The sequence below is a fragment of the Protopterus annectens genome, chromosome 13.part0 (genome assembly GCF_019279795.1).
Source record: "Protopterus annectens isolate FY-2018-M chromosome 13.part0, PAN1.0, whole genome shotgun sequence".
Classification (NCBI taxonomy): domain Eukaryota; kingdom Metazoa; phylum Chordata; order Ceratodontiformes; family Protopteridae; genus Protopterus; species Protopterus annectens.
Genome location: NC_056747.1, coordinates 31,702,580 through 31,725,927, shown reverse-complemented (window position 1 = coordinate 31,725,927; position 23,348 = coordinate 31,702,580).

Genomic DNA, 23,348 nt, shown 5'->3' with positions numbered 1-23,348 from the left:
TTATGCTGTACTTCTGTGGGAAAACTGTATATCACTGCATGATTTTAGCACTGTTTACACATTAAGCTGTACTTCTGTGGGAAGACTGTATATTACTGCATGATTTTAGCACTGTTTACACATTATGCTGTACTTTTGTGGGAAGACTGTATATTACTGCATGATTTTAGCACTGTTTACACGTTATGCTGTACTTCTGTGGGAAGGCTGTATGTTACTGCATGATTTTAACATGTTTACACATTGTGCTGTACTTCTGTGGGAAGACTGTATATTACTTCATGATTGTAGCATTGTTTACACATTATGCTGTACTTCTGTGGGAAGACTGTATATTACTGCATGATTGTAGCAATGTTTACACATTATGCTGTACTTCTGTGGGAAGACTGTATATTACTGCATGATTGTAGCACTGTTTACACATTATGCTGTACTTCTGTGGGAAGACTGTATATTACTGCATGATTTTAGCACTGTTTACATGTTATGCTGTACTTCTGTGGGAAGACTGTGCATTACTGCATGATAGTAGCACTGTTTACACGTTATGCTGTACTTCTGTGGGAAGACTGTATATTACTGCATGATTTTAGGACTGTTTACATGTTATACTGTACTTCTGTGGGAAGACTGTATATTACTGCATGACTGTAGCACTGTTTACATGTTATGCTGTACTCCTGTGGGAAGACTGTATATTACTGCATGATTTTAGCAGTGTTTACACGTTATGCTGTACTTTTGTGGGAAGACTGTATATTACTGCATGATTTTAGCACTGTTTACACGTTATGCTGTACTTCTGTGGGAAACTGTATATTACTGCATGATTGCAGCACTGTTTACACATTATGCTGTACTTCTGTGGGAAGACTGTATATTACTGCATGATTTTAGCATGTTTACATATAATACTGTAACTCTGTGGGAAGACTGTATATTACTGCATGTAAAATAAATAAATATAAATAAATTGTTACAGTTGTATATACCTGTAATCTGGTGCTTTACTCTGTAGCAGGATTACAGTACTGGCAGTATGGTGAATTCTGCTCCAGGACCTGTGCTTCGGTATTTGTTATAGCTGTATATACCTGTTAAGGTTGCATTCCAGTGCTTTTCTCTTTACCTTGATACTGTTTTTCTGTGTTCTTAAGGTCTGCTCCAACCCCAGTGAGCTATCAAACATAGTTTCTGAAATTCTTACCATGGAACTTGAACTCCAGTACTGGCTTTGTTTCATTGGATCCCTCTATACCAATTCTGTTATATATATCACTGAACTACATACACAAAGGGTCTTTTGTTCAAGAATTAGTGGTGTGTAAGATAGAAGCTTTTCATCAAAAGGGAAGAATTTAAATTCTGCCTAAGCATTTTTAAGTTGTACTTATAGTGGCCTGTATGGTGACAGTTTTGTATTTCACTGTTTTTTGTCCATGCTTTAGTTTACACTTTTATAGTTCATTCTGGGACCTTAACTTATAGCTTTATTTCCAGTTGAGGGAAGACTGTATATTATTGCATGATTTTAGCACTGTTTACAAATTGTACTGTACTTCTGTGGGAAGACTCTATATTACTGCATGATTGTACACTGTTTACACATTATGCTGTACTTCTGTGGGAAGACTGTATATTACTGCATGATTTTAGCACTGTTTACACATTATGCTGTACTTCTGTGGGAAGACTGTATATTACTGCATGATTTTAGCACTGTTTACATGTTATGCTGTACTTCTGTGGGAAGACTGTATATTACTGCATGATTTTAGCACTGTTTACACGTTATGCTGTACTTCTGTGGGAAGACTGTATATTACTGCATGATTTTAGCACTGTTTACACATTATACTGTACTTCTGTGGGAAGACTGTATATTACTGCATGATTGTAGCACTGTTTACACGTTATGCTGTACTTCTGTGGGAAGACTGTATATTACTGCATGATTTTAGCACTGTTTACACATTATGCTGTACTTCTGTGGGAAGACTGTATATTACTGCATGATTTTAGCACTGTTTACATCTTATGCTGTACTTCTGTGGGAAGACTGTATATTACTGCATGATTTTAGCACTGTTTACACATTATGCTGTACTTCTGTGGGAAGACTGTATATTACTGCATGATTTTAGCACTGTTTACATGTTATGCTGTACTTCTGTGGGAAGACTTTATATTACTGCATGATTTTAGCACTGTTTACACATTATACTGTACTTCTTTAGAAAGACTGTATATTACTGCATGCTTTTAGCACTATTTACACGTTATGCTGTACTTTTGTGGGAAGATTGTATATTACTGCATGATTTTAGCACTGTTTACATGTTATGCTGTACTTCTGTGGGAAGACTGTATATTACTGCATGATTGCAGCACTGTTTACATGTTATGCTGTACTTCTGTGGGAAGACTGTATATTACTGCATGATTTTAGCACTGTTTACACATTATGCTGTACTTCTGTGGGAAGACTGTATATTACTGCATGATTGTAGCACTGTTTACACATTAAGCTGTACTTCTGTGGGAAGACTGTATATTACTGCATGATTTTAGCACTGTTTACACATTATGCTGTACTTCTGTGGGAAGACTGTATATTACTGCATGATTTTAGCACTGTTTACACATTATGCTGTACTTCTGTGGGAAGACTGTATATTACTGCATGATTTTAGCACTGTTTACATCTTATGCTGTACTTCTGTGGGAAAACTGTATATCACTGCATGATTGTAGCACTGTTTACACATTATGCTGTACTTCCTTGGGAAGACTGTATATTACTGCATGACTTTAGCATGTTTACACATTATGCTGTACTTCTGTGGGAAGACTGTAGATTACTGCATCATTTTAGCACTGTTTACATGTTATGCTGTACTTCTGTGGGAAGACTGTATATTACTGCATGATTGCAGCACTGTTTACACGTTATGCTGTACTTCTGTGGGAAGACTGTAGATTACTGCATGATTTTACCACGTTTACACATTGTACTGTAATTCTGTGGGAAGACTCTATATTACTGCATGATTGTACACTGTTTACACGTTATGCTGTACTTCTGTGGGAAGACTTTATATTACTGCATGATTTTAGCACTGTTTACACATTATGCTGTACTTTTGTGGGAAGACTGTATATTACTGCATGCTTTTAGCACTATTTACACGTTATGCTGTACTTTTGTGGGAAGATTGTATATTACTGCATGATTTTAGCACTGTTTACACGTTATGCTGTACTTCTGTGGGAAGACTGTATATTACTGCATGATTTTAGCACTGTTTACACGTTATGCTGTACTTCTGTGGGAAGACTGTATATTACTGCATGATTGTAGCACTGTTTACACATTATGCTGTACTTCTGTGGGAAGACTGTATATTACTGCATGATTTTAGCACTGTTTACACATTATGCTGTACTTCTGTGGGAAGACTGTATATTACTGCATGATTTTGGCACTGTTTACACGTTATCCTGTACTTTTGTTAAAAGACTGTATATTACTGCATGATTTTAGCAATGTTTACACATTATGCTGTACTTCTGTGGGAAGACTGTATATTACTGCATGATTTTAGCACTGTTTACACATTATGCTGTACTTCTGTGGGAAGACTGTATAGTACTGCATGATTTTAGCAATGTTTACATGTTATGCTGTACTTTTGTGGGAAGACTTTATATTACTGCATGATTTTAGCACTGTTTACACATTATGCTGTACTTCTGTGGGAAGACTGTATATTACTGCATGATTTTAGCACTGTTTACACATTATGCTGTACTCCTGTGGGAAGACTGTATATTACTGCATGGTTTTAGCACTGTTTACACATTATGCTGTACTTTTGGGGTAAGACTGTATATTACTGCATGATTTTAGCACTGTTTGCATGTTATGTTGTAGTTTTGTGGGAAGACTGTATATTACTGCATGATTTTAGCACTGTTTACACATTATGCTGTACTTCTGTGGGAAGACTGTATATTACTGCATGATTTTAGCACTGTTTACACATTATGCTGTACTTTTGTGGGAAGACTGTATATTACTGCATGATTTTAGCAGTATTTACACGTTATGCTGTACTTTTGTGGGAAGATTGTATATTACTGCATGATTTTAGCACTGTTTACACGTTATGCTGTACTTCTGTGGGAAGACTGTATATTACAGCATGATTGCAGCACTGTTTACACATTATGCTGTACTTCTGTGGGAAGACTGCATATTACTGCATGATTTTAGCACTGTTTACACGTTATCCTGTACTTTTGTTGGAAGACTGTATATTACTGCATGATTTTAAAACTGTTTACACGTTATGTTGTACTTCTGTGGGAAGACTGTATATTACTGCATGATTTTAGTACTGTTTACACATTATGCTATACTTCTGTGGGAAGACTGTATATTACTGCATGATTGTAGCACTGTTTACACATTATGCTGTACTTCTGTGGGAAGACTGTATATTACTGCATGATTTTAGCACTGTTTACACATTATGCTGTACTTCTGTGGGAAGACTGTATACTACTGCATGATTTTAGCACTGTTTATGTTATGCTGTACTTCTGTGGGAAGACTGTATATTACTGCATGATTTTAGCACTGTTTACATGTTATGCTGTACTTCTGTGGGAAGACTGTCTATTACTGCATGATTTTAGCACTGTTTACATGTTATGTTGTACTTCTGTGGGAAGACTGTATATTACTGCATGATTTTAGCACTCTTTATACATTGTACTGTACTTCTTTGGGAAGACTGTATATTACTGCATGATTGTAGCACTGTTTACATGTTATGCTGTACTTCTGTGGGAAGACTGTATATTACTGCATGTAAAATAAATAAATATAAATAAATTGTTACAGTTGTATATACCTGTAATCTGGTGCTTTACTCTGTAGCAGGATTACAGTACTGGCAGTATGGTGAATTCTGCTCCAGGACCTGTGCTTCGGTATTTGTTATAGCTGTATATACCTGTTAAGGTTGCATTCCAGTGCTTTTCTCTTTACCTTGATACTGTTTTTCTGTGTTCTTAAGGTCTGCTCCAACCCCAGTGAGCTATCAAACATAGTTTCTGAAATTCTTACCACGGAACTTGAACTCCAGTACTGGCTTTATTTCACTGGATCCCTCTATACCAATTCTATTATATATACCACTGAACTACATACACAAAGGGCCTTTTGTTCAAGAATTAGTAGTGTGTAAGATAGAAGCTTTTCATCAAAAGGGAAGAATTTAAATTCTGCCTAAGCATTTTTAAGTTGTACTTATAGTGGCCTGTATGGTGACAATTTTGTATTTCACTGTTTTTTGTCCATGCTTTAGTTTACACTTTTATAGTTCGTTCTGGGACCTTAACTTATAGCTTTATTTCCAGTTGAGGGAAGACTGTATATTATTGCATGATTTTAGCACTGTTTACAAATTGTACTGTACTTCTGTGGGAAGACTGTATATTACTGCATGATTTTAGCACGTTTACACATTATGCTGTACTTCTGTGGGAAGACTGTATATTACTGCATGATTGTAGCACTGTTTACACATTATGCTGTACTTCTGTGGGAAGACTGTATATTACTGCATGATTTTAGCATGTTTACACATTATGCTGTACTTCTGTGGGAAGACTGTAGATTACTGCATCATTTTAGCACTGTTTACATGTTATGCTGTACTTCTGTGGGAAGACTGTATATTACTGCATGATTGCAGCACTGTTTACACGTTATGCTGTACTTCTGTGGGAAGACTGTATATTACTGCGTGATTTTAGCACTTTTATACATTTTACTGTAATTCTGTGGGAAGACTCTATATTACTGCATGATTGTAGCACTGTTTACAAGTTATGCTGTACTTCTGTGGGAAGACTGTATATTACTGCATGATTTTAGCACTGTTTACACATTATGCTGTACTTCTGTGGGAAGACTGTATATTACTGCATGATTTTAGCACTGTTTACACGTTATGCTGTACTTCTGTGGGAAGACTGTATATTACTGCATGATTTTAGCACTGTTTACACATTATGCTGTACTTCTGTGGGAAGACTGTATATTACTGCATGCTTTTAGCACTGTTTACACACTATGCTGTACTTTTGGGGGAATTCTGTATATTACTGCATGATTTTAGCACTGTTTACATCTTATGCTGTACTTTTGTGGGAAGACTGTATATTACTGCATGATTTTAGCACTGTTTACACATTATGCTGTACTTCTGTGGGAAGACTGTATATTACTGCATGATTTTAGCACTGTTTACACATTATGCTGTACTTCTGTGGGAAGACTGTATATTACTGCATGATTTTAGCACTGTTTACACATTATGCTGTACTTCTGTGGGAAGACTGTAGATTACTGCATGATTTTAGCACTGTTTACACGTTATACTGTACTTCTGTGGGAAGACTGTATATCACTGCATGACTGTAGCACTGTTTACACATTATGCTGTACTTCTGTGGGAAGACTGTATATTACTGCATGATTTTAGCATGTTTACATGTTATGCTGTACTTCTGTGGGAAGACTGTAGATTACTGCATGATTTTAGCACTGTTTACACATTATGCTGTACTTCTGTGGGAAGACTGTATATTACTGCATGATTTTAGCACTGTTTACACATTATGCTGTACTTCTGTGGGAAGACTGTATATTACTGCATGATTTTAGCATGTTTACATGTTATGCTGTACTTCTGTGGGAAGACTGTATATTACTGCATGATTGTAGCACTGTTTACATCTTATGCTATACTTCTGTGGGAAGACTGTATATTACTGCGTGATTTTAGCATGTTTACACGTTATGCTGTACTTCTGTTGGAAGACTGTAGATTACTGCATGATTTTAGCACGTTTACACATTGTACTGTAATTCTGTGGGAAGACTTTATATTACTGCATGATTGTAGCAATGTTTACACATTCTGCTGTACTTCTTTGGGAAGACTGTATATTACAGCATGATTTTAGCACTGTTTACATATTATGCTGTATTTCTGTGGGAAGACTCTATATTACTGCATGATGTTAGCACATTTGCACGTTATGCTGTACTTCTGTGGGAAAACTGTATATCACTGCATGATGTTAGCACATTTGCACGTTATGCTGTACTTCTGTGGGAAAACTGTATATCACTGCATGATTTTAACACTGTTTACACATTATGCTGTACTTTTGTGGGAAGACTGTATATTACTGCATGATTTCAGCACTGTTTACACGTTATGCTGTACTTCTGTGGGAAGACGGTGTATTACTGCATGATTTTAGCATGTTTACACATTGTACAGTACTTCTGTGCGAAGACTGTATACTACTGCATGATTGTAGCACTGTTTACACGTTATGCTGTACTTCTGTGGGAAGACTGTTTATTACTGCATGATTGCAGCAATGTTTACACATTATGCTGTACTTCTGTGGGAAGACTGCATATTACTGCATAATAGTAGCACTGTTTACACATTATGCTGTACTTCTGTGGGAAGACTGTATATTACTGCATGATTTTAGCACTGTTTACACGTTATGCTGTACTTCTGTGGGAAGACTGTGCATTACTGCATGATAGTAGCACTGTTTACACGTTATGCTGTACTTCTGTGGGAAGACTGTATTACTGCATGATTTTAGCACTGTTTACATGTTATACTGTTCTTCTGCGGGAAGACTGTATATTACTGCATGACTGTAGCACTGCCTACATGTTATGCTGTACTTCTGTGTGAAGACTGTATACTACTGCATGATTTTAGCAATGTTTACACGTTATGCAGTACTTCTGTGGGAAGACTATATTACTGCATGATTTTAGCAATGTTTACATGTTATGCTGTACTTCTGTTGGAAACTGTATATTACTGCATGATTGCAGCACTGTTTACACGTTATGCTGTACTTCTGTGGGAAGACTGTATATTACTGCATGATTTTAGCATGTTTACATATGGAACTGTAATTCTGTGTGAAGACTGTATATTACTGCATGTAAAATAAATAAATATAAATAAATTGTTACAGTTGTATATACCTGTAATCTGGTGATTTACTCTGTAGCAGGATTACAGTACTGGCAGTATGGTGAATTCTGCTACAGGACCTGTGCTTCGCTATTTGTTACAGCTGTATATACCTGTTAAGGTTGCATTCCAGTGCTTTTCTCTTTACCTTGATACTGTTTTTCTGTGTTCTTAAAGTCTGCTCCAACTTCAGTGAGCTATCAAACATAGTTTCTGAAATTCTTACCGCAGAACTTGAACTCCAGTACTGGCTTTGTTTCATTGGATCCCTCTATACCAATTCTGTTATATATACAAATGAACTACATACACAAAGGGTCTTTTGTTCAAGAATTAGTGTTGTGTAAGATAGAAGCTTTTCATCAAAAGGGAAGAATTTAAATTCTGCCTAAGCATTTTTAAATTGTACTTATAGTGGCTTGTATGGTGACAGTTTTGTATTTCACTGTTTTTTGTCCATGCTTTAGTTTACACTTTTATAGTTCATTCTGGGACCTTAACTTATAGCTTTATTTCCAGTTGAGGGAAGACTGCATATTATTGCATGATTTTATCACTGTTTACAAATTGTACTGTACTTCTGTGGGAAGACTGTATATTACTGCATGATTTTAGCACGTTTACACATTATGCTGTACTTCTGTGGGAAGACTGTATATTACTGCATGACTTCAGCATGTTTACACATTATGCTGTACTTCTGTGGGAAGACTGTAGATTACTGCATGATTTTAGCACTGTTTACATGTTACGCTGTACTTCTGTGGGAAGACTGTATATTACTGCATGATTGCAGCACTGTTTATACGTTATGCTGTTCTTCTGTGGGAAGACTGTAGATTACTGCATGATTTTACCACGTTTACACATTGTACTGTAATTCTGTGGGAAGACTCTATATTACTGCATGATTGTAGCACTGTTTACACGTTATGCTGTACTTCTGTGGGAAGACTGTATATTACTGCATGCTTTTATCACTGTTTACACATTATGCTGTACTTTTGGGGGAAGACTGTATATTACTGCATGATTTTAGCACTGTTTACATCTTATGCTGTACTTTTGTGGGAAGACTGTATATTACTACATGATTTTAGCACTGTTTACACATTATGCTGTACTCCTGTGGGAAGACTGTATATTACTGCATGCTTTTAGCACTGTTTACATCTTATGCTGTACTTTTCTGGGAAGACTGTATATTACTGCATGATTTTAGCAATGTTTACACATTATGCTGTACTTTTGTGGAAAGACTGTATATTACTGCATGATTTTAGCACTATTTACACGTTATGCTGTACTTTTGTGGGAAGATTGTATATTACTGCATGATTTTAGCACTGTTTACACATTATGCTGTACTTCTGTGGGAAGACTGTATATTACTGCATGATTTTAGCATGTTTACACGTTATGCTGTACTTCTGTGGGAAGACTGTAGATTACTGCATGATTTTAGCACTGTTTACATGTTATGCTGTACTTCTGTGGGAAGACTGTATATTACTGCATGATTGCAGCACTGTTTACAGGTTATGCTGTACTTCTGTGGGAAGACTGTAGATTACTGCATGATTTTACCACGTTTACACATTGTACTGTAATTCTGTGGGAAGACTCTATATTACTGCATGATTGTAGCACTGTTTACACGTTATGCTGTACTTCTGTGGGAAGACTTTATATTACTGCATGATTTTAGCACTGTTTACACATTATACTGTACTTCTGTGGGAAGACTGTATATTACTGCATGCTTTTAGCACTGTTTACACATTATGCTGTACTTTTTGGGGAAGACTGTATATTACTGCATGATTTTAGCACTGTTTACATCTTATGCTGTACTTTTGTGGGAAGACTGTATATTACTGCATGATTTTAGCACTGTTTACACATTATGCTGTACTCCTGTGGGAAGACTGTATATTACTGCATGCTTTTAGCACTGTTTACACATTATGCTGTACTTTTGCGGGAAGAATGTATATTACTGCATGGTTTTAGCATGTTTACATGTTATGCTGTACTTCTGTGGGATGACTTGATTAGTGCATGATTTTAGCACGTTTACACATTGTACTGTAATTCTGTGGGAAGACTCTATATTACTGCCTGATTGTAGCACTGTTTACACATTATGCTGTACTTCTGTGGGAAGACTGTATATTACAGCATGATTTTAGCACTGTTTACACATTATACTGTACTTTTGTGGGAACACTGTATATTACTGCATGATTTTAGCACTGTTTACACGTATGCTGTACTTTTGTGGGAAGACTGTATATTACTGCATGATTTCAGCACTGTTTACACATTATGCTGTACTTCTGTGGGAAGACAGTATATTACTGCATGATTTTAGCATGTTTACACATTGTACAGTACTTCTGTGCGAAGACTGTATACTACTGCATGATTGTAGCACTGTTTACACATTATGCTGTACTTCTGTGGGAAGACTGTATATTACTGCATGATTTTAGCACTTTTTAAACACTAAGCTGTACTTCTGTGGGAAGACTGTATATTGCTGCATGCTTTTAGCACTGTTTACACATTATGCTGTACGTTTGGGGGAATACTGTATATTACTTCATGATTTTAGTACTGTTTACATATTACGCTGTACTTTTCTGGGAAGACTGTATATTACTGCATTATTTTAGCACTGTTTACACATTATGCTGTACTCCTGTGGGAAGACTGTATATTACTACATGATTTTAGCAATGTTTACACGTTATGTTGTACTTTTTTGGGTAGACTGTATATTACTGCATGATTTTAGCAGTATTTACACGTTATGCTGTACTTTTGTGGGAAGATTGTATATTACTGCATGATTTTAGCACTGTTTACACGTTATGCTGTACTTCTGTGGGAAGACTGTATATTACTGCATGATTGCAGCACTGTTTACACATTATGCTGTACTTCTGTGGGAGAACTGCATATTACTGCATGATTTTAGCACTGTTTACACATTATCCTGTACTTTTGTTGGAAGGCTGTATATTACTGCATGCTTTTAGCTCTGTTTACACGTTACCCTGTACTTCTGTGGGAAGGCTGTATATTACTGCATGATTTTAGCATGTTTACACATTGTGCTGTACTTCTGTGGGAAGACTGTATATTACCGCATGATTGTGGCACTGTTTACACTTTATGCTGTACTTCTGTGGGAAGACTTTATACTACTGCATGATTTTAGCACTGTTTACACATTATGCTGTACTTCTGTGGGAAGACTGTATATTACTGCATGATTTTAGCACTTTTTGCACGTTATGCCGTACTGTGAGGAGACTGTATATTACTGCATGATTGCAGCACTGTTTACTCGTTATGCTGTACTTCTGTGGGAAGACTGCATATTACCGCATGATTGTATCACTGTTTACATGTTATGCTGTACTTCTGTGGGAAGACTGTATATTACTGCATGATTTTAGCACTGTTTATACATTGTACTGTACTTCTTTGGGAAGACTGTATATTATTGCATGATTGTAGCACTGTTTACACGTTATGCTGTACTTCTGTGGGAAGACTGTATATTACTGCATGTAAAATAAATAAATATAAATAAATTGTTACAGTTGTATATACCTGTAATCTGGTGCTTTACTCTGTAGCAGGATTACAGTACTGGCAGTATGGTGAATTCTGCTCCAGGACCTGTGCTTCGGTATTTGTTATAGCTGTATATACCTGTTAAGGATGCATTCCAGTGCTTTTCTCTTTACCTTGATACTGTTTTTCTCTGTTCTTAAGGTCTGCCCCAACCCCACTGAGCTATCAAACAAAGATTCTGAAATTCTTACCGCAGAACAAGAACTCCAGTACTGGCTTTGTTTCACTGGATCTCTCTTTACCAATTCTGTTATATATATCACTGGACTACATCCACAAAGGGTCTTTTGTTCAAGAATTAGTAGTGTGTAAGATAGAAGCTTTTCATCAAAAGGGAAGAATTTAAATTCTGCCTAAGCATTTCTAAGTTGTACTTATAGTGGCCTGTATGGTGACAGTTTTGTAATTCACTGTTTTTTGTCCATGCTTTAGTTTACACTTTTATAGTTCGTTCTGGGACCTTAACTTATAGCTTTATTTCCAGTTCAGGGAAGACTGTATATTATTGCATGATTTTAGCACTGTTTACAAATTGTACTGTACTTCTGTGGGAAGACTGTATATTACTGCATGATTTTAGCACGTTTACACATTATGCTGTACTTTTGTGGGAAGACTGTATATTACTGAATGATTTTAGCACTGTTTACACATTATGCTGTACTCATGTGGGAAGACTGTATATTACTGCATGATTTTAGCATGTTTACACATCATGCTGTACGTTTGTGGGAAGACTGTAGATTACTGCATGATTTTAGCACTGTTTACACGTTATGCTGTACGTCTGTGGGAAGACTGTATATTACTGCATGATTGCAGCACTGTTTACACGTTATGCTGTACTTCTGTGGGAAGAATGTAGATTACTGCATGATTTTAGCACATTTACACATTCTACTGTAATTCTGTGGGAAGAATCTATATTACTGCATGATTGTAGCACTGTTTACACGTTATGCTGTACTTCTGTGGGAAGACTTTATATTACTGCATCATTTTAGCACTGTTTACACATTATGCTGTACGTCTGTGGGAAGACTGTATATTGCTGCATGCTTTTAGCACTGTTTACACACTATGCCGTACTTTTGGGGGAATTCTGTATATTACTGCATGATTTTAGCACTGTTTACACATTATGCTGTACTCCTGTGGGAAGATTGTATATTACTGCATGATTGTAGCACTGTTTACACATTATGCTGCACTTCTGTGGGAAGACTGTAGATTACTGCATGATTTCAGCACTGTTTACACGTTATGCTGTACGTCTGTGGGAAGACTGTATATTACTGCATGATTGCAGCACTGTTTACATGTTATGCTGTACTTCTGTGGGAAGAATGTAGATTACTGCATGATTTTAGCACATTTACACATTCTACTGTAATTCTGTGGGAAGACTCTATATTACTGCATGACTGTAGCACTGTTTACACGTTATGCTGTACTTCTGTGGGAAGACTGTATATTACTGCATGATTGCAGCACTGTTTACACATTATGCTGTACTTCTTTGGGAAGACTGTAGATTACTGCATGATTTTAGCACGTTTACACGTTGTACTGTAATTCTGTGGGAAGACTCTATATTACTGCATGATTGTAGCACTGTTTACACGTTATGCTGTACTTCTGTGGGAAGATTGTATATTACTGCATGATTTTAGCACTGTAACTTTGGCCGGCTAAGAACTAGCTGTATTCAACTGGACATATAAGAAAATTTAAGTACCTTTATCTGCACTTTTTTTTCAAAAAATACAGTATTTAAATTGATTTTAACTCTGTTGCAGGAATATTAACTGAACTAGAAGTTAGTCAGTGTTTGCTGAATTTTGTTATTTGCTAGTAATTACAGGTGTGGGGGTAGCCACATTCTTTGATTTCCTGTCCTTGCCTATTTAAGTGGTACAGTGTGAAATATTTTCTGCTTAAAAACCTCAGCTTTGGCCGGCTAAGAACTAGCTGTATTCAACTGGACGTATATGAGAATTTAAGTACCTTTATCTGCACTTTTTTTTTTAAAAATACAGTATTTAAATTGATTTTAACTGTGTTGCAGGAATATTAACTGAACTAGAAGTTAGTCAGTGTTTGCTGAATTTTGTTATTTGCTAGTAATTACAGGTGTGGGGTAGCCACATTCTTTGATTTCCTGTCCTTACCTATTTAAGTGGTACAGTGTGAAATATTTTCTGCTTAAAAACCTCAGCTTTGGCCAGATAAGAACTAGCTGTATTCAACTGGACGTATAAGAGAATTTAAGTACCTTTATCTGCACTTTTTTTCAAAAATACAGTATTTAAATTGATTTTAACTGTGTTGCAGGAATATTAACTGAACTGGAAGTTAGTCAGTGTTTGCTGAATTTTGTTATTTGCTAGTAATTACAGGTGTGGGGGTAGCCACATTCTTTGATTTCCTGTCCTTGCCTATTTAAGTGGTACAGTGTGAAATATTTTCTGATTAAAACCTCAGCTTTGGCCGGCTAAGAACTAGCTGTATTCAACTGGACGTATAAGAGAATTTAAGTACCTTTATCTGCACTTTTTTTTTCAAAAATACAGTATTTAAATTGATTTTAACTGTGTTGCAGGAATATTAACTGAACTGGAAGTTAGTCAGTGTTTGCTGAATTTTGTTATTTGCTAGTAATTACAGGTGTGGGGGTAGCCACATTCTTTGATTTCCTGTCCTTGCCTATTTATGTGGTACAGTGTGAAATATTTTCTGCTTAAAAACCTCAGCTTTGGCCGGCTAAGAACTAGCTGTATTCAACTGGACGTATAAGAGAATTTAAGTACCTTCATCTGCACTTTTTTTTCAAAAATACAGTATTTAAATTGATTTTAACTGTGTTGCAGGAATATTAACTGAACTGGAAGTTAGTCAGTGTTTGCTGAATTTGGTTATTTGCTAGTAATTACAAGTGTGGGGGTAGCCACATTCTTTGATTTCCTGTCCTTGCCTATTTAAGTGGTACAATGTGAAATATTTTCTGCTTAAAAACCTCAGCCTTGGCCGGCTAAGAACTAGCTGTATTCAACTGGACGTATAAGAGAATTTAAGTACCTTTATCTGCACTTTTTTTAAAAAAAACAGAGTATTTAAATTGATTTTAACTGTTTTGCAGGAATATTAACTGAACTGGAAGTTAGTCAGTGTTTGCTGAATTTTGTTATTTGCTAGTAATTACAGGTGTGGGGGTAGCCACATTCTTTGATTTCCTGTCCTTGCCTATTTAAGTGGTACAGTGTGAAATATTTTCTGCTTAAAAACCTCAGCTTTGGCCGGCCAAGAACTAGCTGTATTCAACTGGACGTATAAGAGAATTTAAGTACCTTTATCTGCACTTTTTTCAAAAAAATACAGTATTTAAATTGATTTTAACTGTGTTGCAGGAATATTAACTGAACTGGAAGTTAGTCAGTGTTTGCTAAATTGTTATTTGCTAGTAATTACAGGTGTGGGGGTAGCCACATTCTTTGATTTCCTGTCCTTGCCTATTTAAGTGGTACAGTGTGAAATATTTTCTGCTTAAAAACCTCAGCTTTGGCCGGCCAAGAACTAGCTGTATTCAACTGGACGTATAAGAGAATTTAAGTACCTTTATCTGCACTTTTTTTCCAAAAATACAGTATTTAAATTGATTTTAACTGTGTTGCAGGAATATTAACTGAACTGGAAGTTAGTCAGTGTTTGCTGAATTTGTTATTTGCTAGTAATTACAGGTGTGGGGGTAGCCACATTCTTTGATTTCCTGTCCTTGCCTATTTAAGTGGTACAGTGTGAAATATTTTCTGCTTAAAAACCTCAGCTTTGGCCGGCTAAGAACTAGCTGTATTCAACTGGACGTATAAGAGAATTTAAGTACCTTTATCTGCACTTTTTTTTTCAAAAATACAGTATTTAAATTGATTTTAACTGTGTTGCAGGAATATTAACTGAACTGGAAGTTAGTCAGTGTTTGCTGAATTTTGTTATTTGCTAGTAATTACAGGTGTGGGGTAGCCACATTCTTTGATTTCCTGTCCTTGCCTATTTAAGTGGTACAGTGTGAAATATTTTCTGCTTAAAACCTCAGCTTTGGCCGGCTAAGAACTAGCTGTATTCAACTGGACGTATAAGAGAATTTATGTACCTTTATCTGCACTTTTTTTTAAAAATACAGTATTTAAATTGATTTTAACTGTGTTGCAGGAATATTAACTGAACTGGAAGTTAGTCAGTGTTTGCTGAATTTTGTTATTTGCTAGTAATTACAGGTGTGGGGTAGCCACATTCTTTGATTTCCTGTCCTTGCCTATTTAAGTGGTACAGTGTGAAATATTTTCTGCTTAAAAACCTCAGCTTTGGCCAGCTAAGAACTAGCTGTATTCAACTGGACGTATAAGAGAATTTAAGTACCTTTATCTGCACTTTTTTTTCAAAAAATACAGTATTTAAATTGATTTTAACTGTTTTGCAGGAATATTAACTGAACTGGAAGTTAGTCAGTGTTTGCTGAATTTTGTTATTTGCTAGTAATTACAGGTGTGGGGGTAGCCACATTCTTTGATTTCCTGTCCTTGCCTATTTAAGTGGTACAGTGTGAAATATTTTCTGCTTAAAACCTCAGCTTTGGCCAGCTAAGAACTAGCTGTATTCAACTGGACGTATAAGAGAATTTAAGTACCTTTATCTGCACTTTTTTTTCAAAAAATACAGTATTTAAATTGATTTTAACTGTGTTGCAGGAATATTAACTGAACTGGAAGTTAGTCAGTGTTTGCTGAATTTTGTTATTTGCTAGTAATTTCAGGTGTGGGGTAGCCACATTCTTTGATTTCCTGTCCTTGCCTATTTAGGTGGTACAGTGTGAAATATTTTCTGCTTAAAAACCTCAGCTTTGGCCGGCTAGGAACTAGCTGTATTCAGCTGAACATATAAGAGAATTTAAGTACATTTATCTGCACTTTTTTTTCAAAAAATACAGTATTTAAATTGATTTTAACTGTGTTGCAGGAATATTAACTGAACTGGAAGTTAGTCAGTGTTTGCTGAATTTTGTTATTTGCTAGTAATTACAGGTGTGGGGGTAGCCACATTCTTTGATTTCCTGTTCTTGCCTATTTAAGTGGTACAGTGTGAAATATTTTCTGCTTAAAAACCTCAGCTTTGGCCGGCTAAGAACTAGCTGTATTCAACTGGACATATAAGAGAATTTAATTACCTTTATCTGCACTTTTTTTTCAAAAATACAGTATTTTATTTGATTTTAACTGTGTTGCAGGAATATTAAATGAACTGGAAGTTTTGACTCTGCTCTTCAGTTAGTCTCACCCACCCTCCCTGTTTTTGTTTTGGTGTTAATCGTAATGGCCTTGAAACTGCCCGCCCCTCTTGTAAATTTGTGTTTGGATACTCCTTCTAGGCCCATCTCATTTGATCACTCAACTGAGTGCAGTGAGATCATATTCTGATTTCAGGCAGTCCTACTGTGTACAAAGAGAGCATCTGGGAAACAGAAAAAAAATTAAGCTCATTTCCTGCCTTTCCTGTTAAGTGGTATAGACTATTTGTAGGCTTCTGAGCCCCCAAGCCCTTCTGTGTTGGAAGGAAGCCTTCTAGCTTAGTTTTTTTTTCTTATAACTAGCCAGTTTTCTAGTTTCAGCACTCAAATCTGTTTCTTTGATCTCAGCATTTGTTCAGAAAAAAAACAAAAATTTCATCTGCTTTTAATGTATTTGTGTTTCTACCTACTTTATTTTACTTTTGCATCATCTTAAAAGTACTCAATTGTATTTATTACTGCTTGGTGTAACTCATTCTAACCCTTTTGGTTTAAACACTTGGGCTTTGGACCAGTTGTTTTGCACTGAGAGGGTTTGTGGTCTGCACTGTAGTGGCAGAACAGGTAGCTTACATCCTTCTAGGTTGGGAACTGCTGATTGAGGGCTCAGTGTCTGTTATTCTAAAAGTGTATTAATTCTGGTTTCGGCACTTGGGCTTTCAGGCCAGTTATTTTACATTAAGAGGGTTTGTGGTCTGCACTCTTGTGGGAGGAGAGGCTGGACTCTGCCCTTCTGAGCTGGGAATTTCTGGTTAAAGGCTTATAGTGCATGCATATCTGAACTGCTTCTTACTGAAGTTGGTGCGCCTTGTTTGCTGTGGCATAGACTGGATTCTGGCCTGCTGGATCTAGCTTTGTTTGTGTAACTTGAGCACTAATCCAGGCATTCTCTAAAGTATTCAATTGTATTTATTACTGCTTGGTGGTAACTTGATTAAAGTGTAGATATCATTCTAAGTCTTTTGGATTAAGCACTTGGGCTTCAGACCAGTTGTTTTACATTAGGAAGGTTTGTGGCATGCACTGTGGTGGCAGGACAGGTAGCTTTCATCCTTCTATGTTGGGAACTGCTGATTGAAAGCCCAGTGTCTGTTATTCTTAAAGTGTATTAGTTCTGGTTTAAGCACGTGGGCTTCAGGCCAGTTATTTTACATTAAGAAGGTTTGTGGTCTGCACTCTTGTGGGAGAAGAGGCTGTACTCTGCCCTTCTGAGCTGGGAATTTCTGGTTAAAGGTTTATAGTGCCTGAATATTTGAACTGTATCTTACTGAAATTGGTACACCTTGTTTGCTGTAGGATAGACTAGATCCAGGCCTGCTGAATCCAGCTTTGTTTATATGCTTGTTTGCTTGTTATTTCCCTGGAACGCTAATTCCACCTAATACGCGGCTTCTCAGCACTTCTGTGGATCACTAGTGATATCTGCATTGCTTACTGTACTTATTTCCTTGTTTCACTTGAAAGAAAGTTACTGTTTGTCATTTTTGCATTTAAGTTACCTGTAACACATTGCACTTAAGTTACCTGGCACTTGCTCACTAAAGCAATTATATAAGTCAGCACTAAAATTAAAAGCGCTACACCCTCACTCCCCACTGGCCCTTGTTTTCAACTATAAAGGAATTCCCAATATTATTCTAGCATGTCCAAAGGTCAGTTGTCAATCTCGTCTCTGGTCCAGCTGGTGAATCTGGGAATCTTGAGGCAATGTTACAACTGCCTCATGTACATAGACAACCCTCTCCTCCTCCCAACAAATTCCAACACATGTGAGAGATGCAACCATATAGCCAAACTGGAGGCTAAGCTCTCTCAACTCAGTACTGGCATAACCAGTCAGGAGGAGAAGGAAACCACACTCACTACAATTCCAGTCTCACATAGACCTACCACGACAGCAAACCAAACACATAATCACACAAAAACATACTTGGAGGCTCTAAATAAAGATCTGCCTAAGCAGCAGAGACCTCCAAAGCAGACACCCAAGCAACCACTACCCCAAAACAAAACACGTGCAACACATATCTCACAAAGCCAGTGTGCCAAACAGTCACAGCCATTAAGACTAAACAACACACCTGATACACTTGTAATAGGTGACTCTATCGTCAGGCACACTGACGTCCCGCTCACCAGGCTGAACAAGGAGAGGGGTCACGGTGAGCAGCCTGTCGGGCGCTAGGATCCGGCACATAACACAAGCACTCAGGTTACTCCAAGGCAAGTGCAAATATGACTCAGTCATTGTCCATGCTGGTGTGAATGACCTGAGACGTACCTCCCTGGACTACATGAAAAGAGACATAGAGGAGCTCTCTGAGCATGTAGCCCAGGCAGGTATGACCCTGACCTTGAGTAGCATCTTACCCTCACCAAGAATGATGCCACAATATGAAGACAAGATGATCAATTTCAACAATTGGCTTAAGTACTGGTGTCATCCAAAGGAGATCCAATGCCTGTCAGCTTGGGATGATATGCTCGACAAGCCACGATGCTTCACTAGGGATGGCCTGCACCTGTCACCCCTGGGCTTTCGGATATTGGCAAAGGCTCTTGCTACCCCCATAGTGCCTTTTTTAGGCAAGGCTCAAAAGACAAACCCACCTCCATAGGTATCACAAGGGATAAGAAACTAAGAGTAATGCTACTCAACCCCAGAAGTCTAAACCTCAAGATGCACGCACTCGAAACTCTCCTTAGCATGGAGAACATTGATATGTGTGCAGTAACAGAAACCTGGTTCTGGGCTCCCGAGAGCACCCCAGCACTAACATGTTATACCTCATACCATGCTTTTTGGCCCCAAAACTAGGACCGAACCACAAAAGGAGGGGGAGTATCGATATTCATCAAAGATACCCACACCTCCAGGTTGGTGGCAAAGCACGAAGCATCAGAGACTATCCATGTGCAACTAACAGTGGGTAAAACTGCCTTCCAGTTTATACCCTGCTACAGACCACCCTCCCAAACCCAGGAACCCCACTCGGCCTTCCTGAGAACACTGGAAAATATGATGGTCTCTCCAAACACCATTATATTGGGTGACTTCAACCACCCAAACATAGACTGGGAGCATTACTCTAGTTCCAACACCCTAGCCCAAAGGTTCCTAGAATTTATAAACTCAAATGCTATGGAACAAATTGTTACCACTCCCACAAGAGGGGAAAACATACTGGACCTGATCATCACCAACATGGGAACTCTATGCTCCAGACCAGAAATGTATCCCTCACTGGTAAGATCAGACCATAAACTAATCTCACTGGATATTCACATTCCGACCCCACCCCCTGCCCAGAAAACCACAGTGAAAAACTTCTCTAAAGCAAATTTCACACACCTCAAAACCGAGGTGGAATCCTTCAAAGCCCCCGGGCCTGTGGAAAATGCGGCCCAGACCGCAGAATCCTTTATAAACGCATTCTATGAACACCTTCAGGAATGCATGGATCATGCGATCCCAAATAAAACCAAGACCCAATCCTCTAAAGGCAGACGTCCTGTCTGGTGGACCCCAGCCATAAACAAATTATACAATAGAAGGAGGAAGCTACTAAATGAAAGAGCAAAATCCCAAAAAGGGAAGGCATCACTGATCAGTATTAGCAAAAAACTACGGGCACTCATAAAATTGTCTAAGGCCAACTTCGAGAGAAAAATTGCACAGGACACTAAGGATAATCACAAGGCTTTCTTTAGTTATGTTAGGAACCTGGGTGGTAATTCCTAGATATGCTCAGAATTAGTCCAAAATGACAAATAATACATCGAACCCATAGACATTGCCAACATCGTAGCTGACAGGTTCAGCGCAAACTTCTCCCCCCCTCCCCACCAAAAGGGCAAATATCTATCCCAGCAGAGTGCTGGCCCCCCTGACATCTCAGATGCTCAGGTAAGAGCCGACCTCTCCAAAGCAAAAAACACAGCATCAATGGGACCAGATGGTGTCCTGGGCTGCATCCTACATGAACTCCAAGAAGAGCTAAACCCAAACATAAAACTACTGTTCAATCTCAGCTTTACTACAGGATATCTGCCCAAAGAGTGGCGTACAGCAACAGTGGTCCCTCTCCATAAAGGTGGTGCCTCAACGGATCCTGGAAACTATCGCCCCATAAGCCTGACTAGCTTGGTCTGCAAAGCTATGGAAAGGATCATCATGGACCTCATAAATAAAGATATTGAGGACCTACAGACACTGGATCCTACCCAGTTCAGCTTTGTTAAGGGCAGATCCTGCCTCTTAAACCTGGTTGATTTCTTTGAAACAGTCACCAAGGCCATTGACGAGGGGAAGGTGGTACACACAGCCTACCTGGACCTCGCAAAAGCCTTCAATACAATACCCCACTCGGGCATTATAGATAAGCTCACCAGCTTAAATATAAACCCCTATGTCACTAGATGGATTGCAAACTGGCTCAAGGACAGAACCCACATGGTTAAATTGCTGGAGCCATGTCAGACTCTAAACCAGTTACAAGTGGTGCCCACAAGGCTCAGTCCTGGGACCTCTCTTGTTCGGTATATATTTCTCGGAGGTACAGGCCAACACGGAAGGACTGTGGCTGACCAAGATCGCAGATGACTGCAAACTGGGCGCCATAATCGACTCTCCAGCCGACACAAGCAACCTCCAAAAGGGCCTCATAGAAACCGACAACTTGTGCCAGAGCCATGGCCTCAAGCTAAATGCCAAAAGGTGTATAGCCATCCCCTTTGGCAAAAACAAAGTGCCCACAAATTACCACATAGGTGGTAATCCATTAAGTACAGAAGAAGTAACTAGGGACCTGGGGACCCAAGTTGATAGCAATCTCTCATTTGACAACCATGTGGCCAAAGTGGTTAGAAAAACATTTTATATAGCCCACCTAATCATGAAGGGATTCACATTTAGATCAGGGGAGGTCATTGTGCCTCTTTACTCATCCCTCATCAGGCCCATAATTGAGTACAATGCCCCTTTTGGGATGTACCTTACCAGACACCTGCAGCAACTGGAAAGACCCCAAAAGTACCTATACAAGAGGATCAAAGGGTTCAAACAGATGTCATATGCTGCCCGGTTAAAGAAACCCCAGCTACTCAGTGGCATACCGCCTGCTCAGAGGCGATCTGTGCCCGACGTATAAAGCCATGTCCAACCCGGAATTAATGGATATGCTGCACCTCAGAAAATTCAAATCCTATCGAGCTACGCGCTCGAGAGACTTGAACCTCAGCACTGAAATAAATAGGACATGCTGGAGGGACAGATTCATAACCCAGAGGCTCCCTTCACTCTGGAATAAAATCCCAGTCCAGGTTAGGCAGAGTCCCTCATTGACTCTCTTCAAGAGGAATCTTGATGAGTTGATGGGAGATCGTAGGTTTACCCCGGGTATCACTTCTGTGTCACTGTTAGACAGAGGCACAGTATACTAACCTCCAAAAAGGGCATAGCAAAATAAATTTAAAATGGGTGGTGAAAGCCAAACACATTCTGGCTAGGCTTATAAATGCCCTAGGGCAGATAGCCTAGTATGAACCTATTACTGCATGCTTTTAGCACTGTTTACACACTATGCTGTACTTTTGGGGGAAGACTGTATATAGCTCAGAAGAGCCAGGCTGTAACATGTTTTTCTACAACATTACCACCTTATACCCCACTTTACACACATTTTATATACATCTCACAACCCATCAATTGCGTGCCATTTACTTGTATTATGATATCATTCTTATATGATTAACAAGAATGTAATATACACATTTTTAGCCTACTCTATATTGCTGATTTAAATCCATTTGGTTTGTATATAATCCCCATTTTTATTTCTATTTTTATTTTCATTCCTACTTTCACTTACATTTTTAACACTGCTTTTCTTTTCATTGAACAATTCATGTATGTAATTTTATAATGGTACCAACACGGTACATTAGTTATGCATCATGTTACAAGCAGTGTGGATTTCAAACATTTTTTATGTACACTTGATTGAGTTGTTTATTTATTTGCTCATGACACTTCTAATTGATTTCTTTAATGAGACCCAGCTGCAATTAAGCATGTGATCAACTAAGATTCTTATTTAAACAGTAGCTTCTTTTGAAGAAACTGTTTTGACTTGATAAAGCTTGTATTACCCAAGCGGCGCTTGTCTTATATTGCTGTTTCTCACTTTGTTAACCCTTGATTTTATCATCTAACAGTCGAATAAAGGAATTGCCTTTTATCAATTATTGTCTTCATTTGATTTTCC